Source organism: Chrysemys picta, chromosome 1 (assembly GCF_011386835.1).
Source record: "Chrysemys picta bellii isolate R12L10 chromosome 1, ASM1138683v2, whole genome shotgun sequence".
Classification (NCBI taxonomy): Eukaryota; Metazoa; Chordata; order Testudines; family Emydidae; genus Chrysemys; species Chrysemys picta.
In genome coordinates this window covers 327,621,457-327,635,534 of record NC_088791.1, presented here as the reverse complement: position 1 = coordinate 327,635,534, position 14,078 = coordinate 327,621,457, and positions in this window count along the sequence as shown.

Below are 14,078 nucleotides of genomic sequence, written 5' to 3'. Positions count from 1 at the left end.
TTAATTGTCTGGGACCAGGACCTAAGAATCTATGTTTGTGTCAGAACTATTCATAGGCCCTAGGTTTGTGATTTTCATTCTTTTTAATATTTGTGTTTTTAAAGGACATGTTTAATGGTACATCTTTACTTGAATTGCACTTTGCAAACTTAATTTAATCAAGTTTTTTGTTATTTAATTGCTAGTCTGGTCTGGGTGAATGTTTATTATAAACCTCTAGTTTAAGACAGTGCTACAAAATTTCAAAAAATTTGCAGGTTTCACATATCATATTGTATAATAGCTACAGTCTTTCACTTAAGGATGTCAAAGTGCTTCAAACATATCATTAATTAATTCTCATAACATCTCTGCAAATATTATCATAACTATTTAATAGATGGGTAAAATGAAGTACAGAAAGGTTAAGCAACTTGACCAACATTACAAGCAAGTCAGTAGCAGAACTGGGAAAAGAATGCAGAAATCCTAGCTCCCTGTCTTCTGCTCTAACAATTGCACACTCTTCCCAATGGAATATCAATGTAGGTCAAAGATCAGAAGTGCTAAAGAAGTCTGAAGATATGCTTCTGTAATATTTTTGGACTTTAAAATGCATATTTAGTCAATTATTAATTAAGTTTTATTGTGTATTTGTGCTGAAATATCACAATAGGCAATCTCAAAACTTTACGTAGATAAATCTGTCTAATACTGGCTGATATATGATGAACAGTTATTCTAACTTTTCTAACTTCAACATTTGGATGTAATTTACATAGATTTTATGTCAACAAAATGATGTAACACCAGGACATTGTCAGTTACGTAATAAACAGAATCAGGTCTAACTATTCATAACAATGACTATATGAGGGCAAATGGGATTTCCCATCTGCTCCTGTCCACGATAAACATGATTAAGTACATTTTTGTGTGGTTATTGATTTATTTACTTGTTTTCCTCTGAATGCAGGGCATGTGCTATACATTTTGTCCAAGAGAAATAGGGCAGTTTGGGGTATTGATTGTAGTCAGCAATTCAGTACAGTAAGTCAAAAGATTTGGCTGAAATTTTAAGATATTGACATTTGTGTTCTAATACTCTTTAAAAATGTACATCACTTCTCAGTAAAAACCTCTTTTGGCTTCATATACAAAACCTTAATGCCAGGAGGAATTGTTATTATCTTTACTATTTTATTCAAAAATCTGTAAAAAAAAAAAGTCTTCTCAGACAATTTGGAGTTATGAAAAAACCCGACTTAAAAATTGCTTATAATTTGTAGATGATTTTGTATGCTAACATAACTCAAAGATTTTTAAAGCATTTTTATTTTACCAAAACAGTACAGTATCTCCAGTGAACCAATAACTCAATAGTAATAGCATCCACCAAAAAACAAAACAAAACCCCATCAACAAGAAAAAATGCTACCAGCATGTGACTGGGTTTGCTCCTCTTTCTCCTCCACGATAATAAGTGCTGTGGGGAAAGGCTGTTGGACAGCTGCTTGTGAAAGAGAAGAGGAAGATAAGCAAGTAGGGCTCCACACCTAGGGTTTTAGAACTGGGATGAATGCCAAGCTAGGAGGCACCGATTAAGTCACTTTAACTTCCTTGTTAATCTTTGAGGAAAAGACCTTGCTGACTGTAGCTGCAGTATTTTTTCTTCCTGCTGAGTCGTTCCTTGCTTGGAGGAATTTTCCCAATCAATTAAGGTAATTACATCCCTCCTGTGTCCATGCTTATAGTGGTGGACTGTTCATGGGAATGTAAACGACCCCTGCGTCACCAACTTCCCTAAGACTCAATGGACAGGCCTACACTACAGAACTTTTGCCAGCAGAGCCCCCTAGTGGAGAACACAGCATAAGCCTTCTGGTACAGCTAAACCAGCTCCCTGAATGACATTAGTTAAACCAGCAGAAACAGACTTCGGTTGGCATAGTTGCATCTATATTGGGGTTTTTGCCAACATAGCTATATCAGCCAGAGGGTGTGATTTTTTTCACACTCCTAGCCAACAGAACTATGCCAGCAAAACTTTGTAGTCTGAACTAAGCCAAGGTCACCAGCAGGTACTATTGTCCAACATACACCACCTGGCAGGAGTGGCAGGCAGCCTGCCTACACTGGCCCCTTGAAAAGCCAGAGAACTGATTTATATACAGTTATATATAAAGTACGTGCAGGCTGGAGTCAGCTTTTGGCCAACAAGGAACACAGGGAAAGGATTTCTTGGGTAGCATCTCTGTTCAAATGCCGTGGAAGGGCAGCAGAAATGGAGCAGGCAAACATGGGATTAAAACGCAGTGCAGACCCAGGGAGGAGTTAGACAAGAAAGTGCAGCCCATATGGAATTTTGAGATAGGACTGGAGGACTAACGGCTTCTGAGGTTGATTTAGCCTGTATTCGCGCTGCAAAGTAAGCAACTTGCCAGCCTGGGCTGAAGCAAAACCTGAGCTCAAACCTATACCTCAGCTGTGTCTGCAAGCCTGGGCTTCAAGACCCTCAGGCCTGGGTTAGAAGTTTTTCTGTGTGATTGAAAAGAGGGGTTAGGGAAAACACCAGGCTGTAGCCTGAGCTAGCTCTGCAGGAAAGACGTACCCCTCATGGAGGGTGAAAAGTAAAGATTAAAAAACTGTCTGGCTGCCAGAAAGAAGCAGTAGGGAGGCCAGAGCCTCTGCCCAAAATTTCTGGTGGCAGGCGCGGCACTAGGATGGCTTTGCACAGTCCTGTTGGACACATTCCAGAGGGATCTATTAGGCTTCTGCTCCTCCTACACAACGGCCTTATGATTAGCATTCCCATGAGCATCTTTCCTGTCTCCTCTCATTTTATTGGCTTCTTGAAGAGATAAAGATGCTACAGCCCTCAATGCTGCCTGTATGCTGAAAGCACCCATCTGTGTCTCCTCCACTGTCACAGCTTTCACACAGATGTGTGAGTGCCTGAAAGAGAGATGCATAGCTGCATGGATGAAAATCAGCTGGCTCAAGCGCAACCAATGCCAGCAGGAAATGCCAGTAGCTGGCCAGGACTTCGACCTCACCATCTGGTGACTGTGTTTAGCCAGCAGTTATCCAGGTAGACTGCATTCTCTGGATGAGGTTGGACTCCTGAACACTCAAGGGAGGTGGGGGGCGGTGTCAGAGGTGACAGATGTCAACTTCTGCTTTTGACCAGCCAGGAGGTCAGACCTCTTTTCTGCCAGAGAAGGTCTTCCCCACAATCATTAATTCCAGGTTGGACTGTTGCAACTCAGTCTGCCTGGGGCTGAGGGAGAAGGCTGCCCAGAGACTCCCAGTTGTTCTCTATGCAGCAGCCCGCCTTTTGAACAAGAAAAGTGGGCAAGAACACCAGTGTTCTGTACACTCCTTTGGCTCCACTTTCAATTCTAGATACAAAATCCTGGGTCCTAATCTATAACACTCTGCATAGGCTAGGGCCTGGCTGTCTTAGAGACCATGTCTCCATCTGCAGTTCCCTGAAACAGCAGCTTTCATCAGGGATACTGAAGCCCACAGTGAAACTTTTGAGAATGCTGTGCCTCCAGCTCCCCAAAGAAGCCCCAGATTGTGGAACTCATCATCACAGAATGAATCCCAGACTAACAATGTTTAGAGAGCAATGGGAGAGCCACTTTTTCACGAAGGCCATTCCATAACGGCAGAGCTAAAGAATGACCCAGCGCTTCATAGATTAAGGAAACAGTGGGGGAGATGAAAGAAGAGAGCAAGAGAGGGAAAGCAAAATATTGTTTTAAAACCTATATAGCACCAGCTAAACCTAGCACTAGATGTCAGCATCCTTTGCAGTAAAAACTTCTCAGATGATTTATTTTTGGGTTTCCTCCTTTCCCTATTCTCCACTCAGGTCTGTATCCCCATGGGAATCTCTCTATATTGCCCCAGCAGGATCATTTCTCTCCCCCCACTCCTCTCTTTCTCTCACACTCAACTTCACAGATTTGTTTGCTGTCAAGATGTATTTTAAACCTCCAAAATGCCTGACAGCACCAAGGGCCTAGTTCTGCTCCCTAGACCCTGCATTTTTTTCTCCTGGTGAGAACTTACCTGGTGGGTAACTTAGGTGAATGACAGTACGTGCCTTCCCTGCAGTGCTAGCTAACCAGTTCAAGAGTGACCAAGCGCTATTACTATGTGGAGGTTATTTAATAGCTTCCGAGAAATGAGAATTCCATCTAGTTCTTAACTGGTATTCTTGATGGCAACCTCATTAGAGAGGCCATTGACTGAACTAGCTAAGAGACTGCATTACTCTCTCTCTCTCTTCTGGAGGAGATTCCTCCAAAAGCAGGCAGTTCCATATTGCCAAGGCAATAGGAGCATCATGCATTGCTGCTGTTCCTGCTGGACTTGTTCTGCAAACAGCAGACTACAGTCTCCCGGGCTGCCTATCTGATGCATCACCACAAACACTAAAATTCACTTAATACATTTTTTTAGTTTGGGGACTAAATGCGATTTACCAAAGAGAAGCTGTCTTGAGAAGAACATGTGAATTGTGACAGAAAATAAAGAGCCAACTCCTCAGCTGGTGTAATGTAGCATAGCTCCACTGAAGTCAATGGAACTACGCTGATTTCCACCAACTGAAATCCTGGCCCACTGGCATTTAAAGTGAAGAGTAAAACATGAAAACTCTTCTTTTTCTCTGCAACTCCTCGTTATGCCTCCATATTACGGGACAGATGAACCGCAAAATTCCTTTCACAACAGGAGTACTACATTGAAAGATACAATACTACTACTACCACCACCACCATGTTTGTATATATAATTTTTTTTCAGTAGATCTCAATGTGCTTTAACAAAGGAGGTCATTTGACAAGCTTTCGAGCCACACAGCCCTTCTTCAGTACCTGAATATCCAGTAATATATTTTACTGCAAATAAAATGTCCAGTAATATCTTTTACCTGAAGAAGTGCTCTGTGTAAGCTCGAAAACTTGTCTCTCTCACCAACAGAAGTTGATCCAATAAAAGATATTACCTCACCCACCTTGTCTCTGTAATATCATGAGACCAACATGGCTACAACATCACTGCACATTACCATTCATGTGTTATATACACTACAAAAAGTAATATACTTTATAGGCAAATTCTGTTCTAGAAAATTTACTCTTTTGGCATATTTACAGTTGGATTTTTCATTTAAAAGAATCATTTGTAAATTCTATTTGAGAATAGGCAAGTAAACCATCTGCTTTCAAAGGCTCACAATTCCCAAACCAGGATAGATATAGGCTGTAAAAGCAAAATTTATGGTGTTATATATTTCATGCAACATTATACAGGAGTTAATGTGAACAATTATAAGTAGATCTAATAGTGTTTATTTCAATGTACTGTAGTGAAGAAAGCCTTGTCAATGTGCATGACATATCTCTTCACTTCTGTGACACATGGTGCATGTAATTTTGTGCCCCTGACACTACATAAAACTTACAAAAACAATGCCTAAAGCTCTCTAACTCTCCTACCTACAGTTTCATATTCAACAACCGCAAATGTAGTAGTGTATGCATAACTTATGTTGTCTCTCAGAAAAAATAAGCCTGTGAGGATATACAGCATAATTTTCTCTTCTGCCTTTCCTCTCTTCTGAAGAACCTGTCATATCTGCAAGACTATTAGAGTCTGAACTGTGGGCTGGATCCTGAGAGGTACTGAGCAACTTCCTGCAAGATGCTAAGCACCCTCAACTCCCCTTGATCTCAGTAAGAATTGAGATCCTGGGTAACTCACAGGAAGAACTCAGTTCTTTGCAGAATTGGGTCCAAATAAGCTAAATTATATTATGCAGTTTTAGTTACAGTTGGTTGTAGTTTGACATTTCCATCACACCTTCCTTTTTAAATCACAGACATTTATTTAAATGACAAACACTAGCTTTGCTTCCCATAGGTTTTTCACACCAATCATCAACTTTTTTTTTTTTTTAAGGTTATGTTCCGTGTCAGGAAGACATGAAGATTTTTTTGGAGAAACTTAGAAACAAAATCCTTTTCGTTTTAAAAGATCCTGTGCTGTTCATGGACTTTCAGGAGACAATTTGACTCTGTGTATAAATATACTGCTACTTTGGATCCACTTCTAATTTTCCTAAATCATAGCAAATAGGTGTCCAGATGGCTCCGACATTTGGGATTTTTTTCTCTAACCACTACCTTAATTCTAGCCCATAGTTGTTAGCTGTTCAGTGATCTGTTAAAAGACTCAATGGCATTTCAGTGTATAGGTGTGGCTTTTGCAGCATGCCCTTAAAGCTACCTAATTCTGGCACCTACCTGTGCCCCCCCTTTGATGGCCACCTTACTGAGGCTGGGAAGGTGGAACGATGCAGTCAGAGGGTGTTTTTGATTCCACAGAGGCTATGTCATATATCAGCTGGGTCCACAGTTGCTTTTATCCATTTTGATCTGGCTCGGAGATTGGGACCCTTCTTTCTGGATGTGGGCATTGCTGCGGTTCTCTGTGAGGGGTCTTCAAATGTGGAACCTATGTCTGCCTGGTTGGTTCAGAACAGCCTGAACTGATGACATTTAAACCCCACCATAAAGCACAGGCTATTGGGGTGGGAGGAGCATGACACAGGCCCTTGTCTATGTTAGGGAGGGGACTATGATCAAGCTTTATTTTTATTCGAGTTGTTTATACTTGGCTTGGAGAGTGGCTTTACTTTGGTTGGCTGCAATGAGAGATTTTATCTAAGGTACTAGGATAGACAGGTTTTCCTATATTGTTAGAAACAAATAAATTAGGGCATGGCTACACTTGCAGATGTAGAGCGCTGTGAGTTAAACCAGCCCTCAGAGAGCGCAGCAGGGAAAGTGCTGCAGTGTGTCCACACTGTCAGCTGCAAGCGCACTGGCGTGGCCACATTTGCAGCACTTGCAGCGGCACTGGGAGCGGTGCATTATGGGCAGCTATCCCACAGAGCACCTCTTCCCATTCTGGCACTGTGGCTTGTGGGACGGGGGTGGGGCGGGACATTCTGGGTCCTGTCCCAACGCCCCGTGATGCATTGCTTCGCATCCCAGCAATCCCTGTGCTTCCGTCCACATTTGGCGCCATCTTTCAACGTTTTTTGTACTGCGCATTCTGTCTTCCCTTTCGGTCTGCGGAAATGGAGCCCGAAGTGCTGATGAATATGCTGATGAGTCTCGCCAGCACGTCACGTTTGGCAGTCGAGTTACTCCTTAAGCTACAAACTGACGGTGAGGAGTCCGACGATGATGTCGACTCGCGTAACGATTATGACACGAGATTGCTTGTGGCATTCACATACATGCTCACCACCGTGGAACGCCGCTGTTGGGCTCGGGAAACAAGCACTGAGTGGTGGGATCACATTGTCATGCAAGCCTAGGATGACGAGCAGTGGCTGCAGAACTTTCGGATGAGAAAAGCCACTTTCATGGGACTGTGTGATGAGCTGGCCCCCACCCTGCAGTGCAAGGACACAAGATTGAGAACTGCCCTGCTGGTGGAGAAGCAGGTGGCTATTGCAATTTGGAAGCTGGCAACTCCAGACAGCTACCGATCAGTCGCTAACCGGTTTGGAGTGGGAAAGTTGACCGTTGGAATCGTGTTGATGCAAGTTTGCAGGGCCATTAATCGCATCCTGGTCTGAAGAACCATGACTCTGGATAACATGAATGACATTGTGGCTGGATTTGCACAAATGGGTTTCCCTAACTGTGGAGGGGCAATAGATGGGACGCATATTCCAATTCTGGCACCAGCCCACCTAGCCTCTGAGTACGTTAATCGGAAGGGATATTTCTCTATGGTTTCCAGGCGCTTGTGGATCACCAGGGGCATTTCATTGACATTAACACAGGCTGGCCCAGAAAGATGCATGACACACGCATCTTTCGGAACACTGGCCTGTTCAGGAAGCTGCAAGCCGGGACTTTCTTCCCAGACCAAAAGATCACCGTACGGGAAGTTGAAATGCCCATTGTGATCCTTGGAGACCCTGCTTACCCTTTAATGCCATGGCTCATGAAACCCTACACAGGGAGCCTTGACAACAGCAAGGAGTGGTTCAACAACAAACTGAGTCGGTGCAGACTGACTGTGGAGTGTGCTTTTGGCCGTTTAAAGGCTGCTGGCGCTGTCTGTATGGGAAGCTGGACCTGGCCGATGACAACGTCCCCGCAGTTAAATCCACATGCTGTACCCTCCATAACATTTGTGAAGGGAAGGGTGAAAGATTCACTCAGGCATAGAACTTGGAGGTTCAACACCTGGAGGGTGAATTTGAACAGCCAGAGAGCAGGGCTATTAGAAGGGCCCAGTGCGGGGCTGCAAGGATTAGGGATGCCTTGAGGAAGCAATTTGAAGCTGAAAGCCACCAGTAATGTTTGGTGCCCTGCACGGGTGTGAAGAGCAGTAGTTCCAATGTTAGTAGGAATCTGTCTTTGCTACACTGGCTTGCAGTGCCTGTTGCTTTCCTGGGCTAAGGTATCTTTTACTTAATGCAATAGTAAAGAATGTTTTCAAAGACAAAAAATCCATTTATTTAAAAGAAAATTCATTTATTGAAAAGAAACATAACTGCTTGGGAAACAGAAAGGGCAAGGGGGTGGGGTGGGTGTGACGTTATGAGAATAATATAATATCTCATTGAAAGGTGACAGGGCCAGAAAGAGTTAATTAACTCATAGACTGACCTGACCCATGGCTGAACTGTAGAGACAAGTTAGGAAGATAGATAAATGAACAGAGCTTTGAAATGCAAGTTTGCATTGTTAGAGGTAGAAGGGTAGATGTTTGCTCAGGTCTTGTGATGTAAGCAAACAAGTCTTGTCTATTGCTATAGCTTTAATTAAAGATCAAAAAAGGAATATTAACATTTATGATGATACTTGAATGAAATAGTATTATTGTCTATATGTCTCTTTGAAGGTTGTGATAACCTGTATCTGAACTGTTTAATGGATAAATTATCCTGTGCCAATTGCCATGATGTTTAGAAGAAGGAAAGTTGAGCCTATTGTTTTCTCAGGCCAAAAGGCTGCTGGAAATGTATAAAAACATTGGGACACAATCCTTCTGCATCTCAGATCTGCTTTGGGTTTCAAGATGGGGAAGCCTTAAGCCACAAGGATTGAGATCCCCAGTCATTGACTGGAGCCACCCTGAATATGGACACTGGACTATAACCTATGGACTCTATCTAAAAGGACTTTTGGCAACTACAAGCTCACCTCTGCTATGTATCTGAACCTCAAGAATTGAATTCAAGTCTGTATGTATATTGATCTTTTAACCAACACACTCCCTCTCTTTTCTTTTTTAATAAATTTTAGCTTAGTTAATAAGAATTGGCTATAAGCATGTATTTTGGGTAAGATCTAAGTTATAATTGGACCTGGGTATGTGGCTGATCCTGTGGGATTGGAAGAACCTTTTCTTTTATACGATGAGGTAAGATTCTCGGTAATCATCATCATATCTGACGTGTGTGTCTGGACGGAGGCCTGAGGCTGGGCACTTTAAGGGAAGCGCATTGTTTGGACTTCTGAGTAACCTGTATGGTAATACAGAAGTTGTTTTCTGCTGGCTTGGTAAATCTAAGTATTGGAATATCCACCAGCTTTTGGGGTTTGTCTGCCCCGTTCTGTTTGCAGTTCACCCTAATTGAGTGACCTCAGCTGGCTCCCACAGGCAGCACCGTTACAGTGGGGAAAGGTTCAATCACAGATTTGCGTATGTCCTGTTATCATACTCTGCCTTCTCATCTGAAGTGCTGTGCAATGAGTGCTGCACTTCAGGATGGCTATAATGCATGGTGATGGGGTTGAGTGCAGTGAGTAAGGGTCATAGTTTGCAGGGCTGGGTGGTGAAGCTACAGGTGTTGGAGGCAGCTGGTGGCGATAAGAACCCGGATGTGGGGGAAAGAGGGTTGGAGGTGACATGGGGCACAAGGAAAAGAGTTTGGGGAGAACGGCTGCGGGGGGCGGGCGCGGTAGTGCTCTACCTGCATGGATACTAGTGCCTGTATTGAGTCCGCTTGGCGCTCCATAATACTTAGCAGCCGCTCTGTGCTTTGGTGTTGGTGTTCCGCATTCTGCTGGCGGACCCTCCTTTCACTCTCCTGCCATTCCTGCGCTTTTTGATTTTCATTAAGGGACTGCTGCATGACTTCATGCAGCATGTCCTCTTTGCTTCTACGCGGCCGCTTCCTGATTCTTTGGAGTCTTTCGGCCGGTGATAACACGGACGGCTGAGATCTCAAGGTTGCATCTGTAAAGGCAAAATGCAACACTTAACAGAGGCAGCATTGTTCACACCAGACAGAGCAATGATTCCCCCGTACTTAAAGTCAAGCACAGTCTACACAATAGCTGAATTTGCCAGTCCCAAAGCGAGCGTACATAACCCACAGGAGCCCCAAAATGGTGAATAAGCACAGGGGCAAGGGGGACTGATTGTTTCATGGCTGTACTGTCCTCTGGATTTCTGTGCCTTGGGGAGAGCCAACAACTGCAGGGGGCCCCTATACTGAACACTGTCCCCACATTTTCCACAGGAGTTTGTCCTGGAAGATATCTCGCTGCTGAGGGTGACCTGGGAAACAAGGGAGGGTCTTCTACTACAATGCGGCTTCCGCCCTGGCCCATATGCAGCTTGACTCTGTGCAGCAATGGTCCCCCCGCACCTCGTGGCACAGTGGTGCGGACATGTTAGCCTGACTGGGACAAGGAGCACAATAGCTCTGCCAAGGAACCTGCACAAGCGGATTGCCCAGCTTCTGCATGAGACCTTTGAAGAGATCACTGAGGCCGATTACCGGGATGTGAGAGAGCACATCAACGCCCTATTCCGCATCTAGGCATGCACGCAGCCCTAACCCTCCTTGCCCCAAGAGCCCGCACCAAACAGCTTCCTTCCCAAAATAAAAGCTGCTTACGGGGCATCTCCTCTGGTGTTTGTCCTTCCCTAAGCACCGGCCACTGCGACTGGCTGCCTTCCTCCTGGCTTGAGAACAGATCCTGGCTGCATGCATCTAGGGATGCTGGGGTGTCTCCCTCCTCCTCAGCACCCTCACTCCCCTTTCCTCCTCCTCCTCTCCTGCCTTGTTGAACTGGGCTCTGAAGTGTCCATGGTGGTCCACGGAGTGGAGGTAGGGTTGCCTCAAGTATTGCATCCAGCTCTTTGTAGAAACGGCAGGTCGCGGGGGCAGCACCGGAGTGGCGGTTTGCCTCGTGGGCTTTGTGGTAGGCATTCCGTAGCTCCTTCACTTTAACCCTGCACTGCAGAGTGTCCCGTGGCCCCTTTCCATCATGTCCCTTGATATCTGCCCGAAGGTATCGTAATTCCTACGGCTGAAGCGCAGCTGGGACTGGACAGCTTACTCCCCCCAAACACTGATGAGGTCCAGCACCTTGCCATTGCTCCAGCCAGGGCACAGCAAGCGTTATGCCTCTTGTCGAGGTGGATTACCAGAAGCGAAATCCAGGCGCTCTACATTCCTTGCCAGTGTGGACGTGTCGTGAGTTAGGGCACCTGGGGCTACTTTAATGCGCTCTAACTCGCACGTGTAGCCAAGCCTTTAGTAAGAAAACGGAAGTAAAATAAACTAGTGATCTCTGCTTAGCTCCTAATAGACAGGAGAAGTCCACCTGGCCAGAAACACCACAATTAGCACTAACTGGAATCCTTGGTGGCACTGGCCTTGGAGTCCCAGGACTGGACTGGCTTGCAGACTGAACTAACCCTGGGAGGCATGTCCCTCACATGGCTATGCAAGTTTAATTCCAGCCTAGAACCCTTTCATTTATTAATGGAAGGGCTTCTGTGAAAGATATGAAGAAATCTGTCTGCATCAATAACCATCTCTGGGCTCAATTCCAAAGTCTCTCTTCACATTTTATTTGCAGAAGTTCATATCAGTTCAGTCCCTTGGATTCCAGCAGATAAGTCTGTAACCTCTTTTGATAATATCTCCCCAGGACTCACATTTACAATGCAGACACATGTTATATTTCATCACAGTGCTCACCTCACCAGTTTGCTGTGGCAATAAATGATTGAGAGTGATTCTCTAGTTGTGCAAATGTGGTTACAGAATCAGGCTAATAGTGATTAGAGGAAGTTCAGCTTTGAAACTGGATCCAAATCCAAACTTCCCCAAAGTTAGGGGGTTTGACAAGTAAGTGTGTGTGGGGGGTCGGGGGGGGATTGACAAGGGGTGTGTGTTTCAGATCTGGTGTTCTGATTTGGAACCATTCCTCATAGTGACAAGCATCATAAAGAACCCCAATAGTTGTAGCAGTGTCTCCCCATATCTTGACTTTTTCTATTTCCCTTCCTAAAAATATTAGGAATTAGCCTTTTTTCCCTCGGTCCATGTAGTTGTTTTCTTCTATAAAATTCAGTAACAAGAAAGAAGAAATCCAAGGCATTTATACTCTCAGAAAACCATTCATGCAAAACATTAGTTTATGAAAGAGAGATGGTTATACTGAGTCAAAACTAACACAATTACTTACTTGAACAGGCTCAGCTACTCTACGCATTACCTAATTTTGCCTCTTTAGATTCTTACTGTTTTTCTGTTGCTGTGAGGTTCTTTTGTGCATTCTTTTATACTTTTGTTTGCCTGGACCACCACTGGCTAGAAATATAGCAATAGAAGCTGTTGTCATGGAAAATCTGAATTACCTCTACAGATATAATCTCCCTGTCACTGCTAACAAAAATGGATGCAAGATCTACAAACTATACTTATAAATCTGAGCTTGTCAGGAAAAGGGGTTTTCAGTCCCATGAAAAATAGAGATTTTGAAAAAAAAATTCCAAATCAGAACAAAAAAGCCAAAATTTCAATTTTTTCCTCTATATTATATTTTTCAAAATTCATTTTGGGTCAGTCAAAATGTTGTGTTTTGATTTTGACCCTCTTCTGTTTGTTTTTTTAAATAAAAAATAAAGTGCATTGTTAAATGAAAAGTTTCAAAACAAAAAAAATCAAAACGTTTTCTTTCAAACTTTTAAACAAAACTTCATTGAAATCAATATGATTCCATGAAAAAAATCATTTAATCAAAATGGCATTTCCCTATTTTAACATACATTTTCTTATGAGCTCTAGCATGTAGCTCTGCTCCTGTGAGGTCCTGAGGTCCTCCAATGACTGCTCAAGCAAGCTGCTTGTAGGAACTTAGAGAACTGAACCTTTGTATGTCTTGGACACCTCTGCTGAGAATTACGACCCAATATGGTTGTATCAAAGGTAAATACAAACTAAATGCAATGGCAGATAGGTATCACTTCATTTTAGCCTACCTTCTTGGGTTCTAAAATTTGCCACAGCCTGGCCTTTTCACCTTGTAATGTAGTAGCAGATGGTAAAATAGATTTTTCATTATTCTCTGTGTCCAGGAATAGATATTACTATGTTATTATTATTCTTCATTTGAAGTCATTGGGCGCCTGCTCCTCAGTCCCACTGCACAACTAGTGGTAGAGTTTGGCCCTGCAAGTGTGTAACTCGAATGGGAAAGTGTAGAGTGAACTGCCCACAGCTTGAAAAAGCTGAATATAGTGGACTACATGCTACCCTCTGTTATGCAGTTCAGTGAGTAGTAAAATGTGGCATATTTTTACAAAACCAAAGGGGTGCTGACCAAAATTCCACACACTGCCTGCCTAGAATTCACCTTTTACTTTCTATTGGATCTCACTAACCTGGTTGACTGGGCAACAAAATGACAGATGCACATTGGAAAACATAATCTCAACTATCTATATAAAGTTCTGGGATCTAAACTAGCTGTTACCACTCAGGAAAGATCTTGGAGTCATTGTGGACAGTTCTCTGAAAAAGTCCACTCCGTGTGCTGCAGCAATCAAAAAAACTAACAATGTAAGGTAGCATTAGGAAAATGATACATAATAAGACAGAAAATATCTTAATGCCATTATATGAATCCATGGTACGCCCACTCCTTGACATTCTAGTCACACCTCTCAAAAAAGATATATTAGAATTGGAAAAGGTAAAGAAAAGGGCAATAAAAATGATTAAGGGTATGGAACAGTTTCTATATGAG